Source organism: Poecilia reticulata, unplaced genomic scaffold (genome assembly GCF_000633615.1).
Source record: "Poecilia reticulata strain Guanapo unplaced genomic scaffold, Guppy_female_1.0+MT scaffold_2166, whole genome shotgun sequence".
Taxonomy (NCBI): Eukaryota; Metazoa; Chordata; class Actinopteri; order Cyprinodontiformes; family Poeciliidae; genus Poecilia; species Poecilia reticulata.
The window spans coordinates 1-1,496 of NW_007616895.1; the positions used below are offsets into that span (position 1 = coordinate 1).

The 1,496-nt window shown below is 33.2% G+C and overlaps 1 long non-coding RNA gene across 1 annotated transcript; it reads right to left on the minus strand.

The window, feature by feature from the left end:
- Positions 1-51: 51 nt before the first annotated feature.
- LOC103461539 (uncharacterized) lies at positions 52-1,484 on the minus strand. Its single transcript, XR_533138.2, has 3 exons — positions 1,020-1,484; positions 759-848; positions 52-179 (listed from the first exon to the last, which is right to left on the minus strand). It is a non-coding gene; the product is annotated as an uncharacterized LOC103461539 (long non-coding RNA).
- Positions 1,485-1,496: the final 12 nt, after the last annotated feature.

A 1,496-nucleotide genomic window follows, 5' to 3' on the forward strand; every position in this document is an offset into this window, starting at 1 on the left:
AGTTCAACAAAGACATAGATCCTATTTGCAGCACTTTTTAATTCAAATACAAATACAAATTAACTAAATATCTTGCCTTTACACTGGTAGCCAACCCACTTGAATGAAGAACAAGGACCAAAACACTGAATACACTTCTCCAAAGAAGATAATGTGCACATCAGGTGATGTTTTTGACACTACAAGGAAAAGATTAAACACACACATATACATATATATACATGAGAGTTAGGGATATTTATTTAAAGTATATTCAATATTGGGTAATGAATGAGAACATATTTAAAGAGGGTGAAAATCATAAAAAAATAACTTTTCCTGCAAACTTTTAAATTGTTGAATTAAAAATATTATGTGGTAAAGACGCAGAGAAGACAAAATCTTTATATATTTTTTTTTCTAAGTATGACAACATTTAAAATTTTATTCTAATATATTCTGGGATGTCAAGTCAACATTTGTCAGAGGTCAAACCAATATTAACAACCTCACAGGAACCAAAAAATATATTTTTATCAATTCAATAACGCCAGGTCCYCMTATACAATATGGTCCTCCTGTATCACATTGGGGCAGTTGACCATGAAACACACACATACACACACTGAACTTGCCACCTAAAAACCATGACATAAGACTGTCCTTACAAACCAATGTCATTATAAACCACATGACATTCAGGTCCACACACACACACACTTAAGTAGAACAGATTGGCTGAACTGACATCATTTAGCTACACTTTAATCATAAAATACCTCTGAATTGTTGGGAAGTGAATCCAGGACTGAATCTGTCTCGTTTGGGACACTGGTTGTCATCTGATCCGGGTCATTTTCAGCTCTCACCTGAAACAGAAAATAAATAAAGGTCAACACCATATTCCCTTTGACTTATTTACAAAGATATCCTCAATTAAGTGATGGTGCCCTATGACAGCAAACACCCATGAAAGGTAACTAGTTTTAAACCCAGCCAAAATGTTTGGTAAAGTCAAAATAAAAAAACAAATTCTGTACCTGTTCTGTGTTGTCAGTTGTAGAAGTTGAATGAGTACAGTCAGGACTTTGAGAAATTTCTTTCTCCAACTCCTGTGAAAAAGAAGGAACAATGATTATTTTTTCCCACAGAAGAATTTCTGCGATGTTGTAGAAACAATAGTTTGATGTTTGACCAAAGCGATTTGAATTCTGGATGCAGCTTGACAGACGAACTCTTAAGAAACAAGTAGAATGATAGCAAACTAACAAATATTCAAAATGTTATAATTTCAGCAGCACTGACCAAATTGAAGTCTGATTCTGTGGTTAAATTAAAGTAAATTTCACCAAAATGTAATGTATTTTCTTTAACTATTAAGAAATTTAAATCGTTATTCTCCCAATATGTTCTGGGATGCCAAGTCAACATATATCAGAGGACAAACCAATATTAACAACCTCACAAGAACCAAAACAAATGTTTTTATCAATTCAATAACGCCAGGTCCCCATATA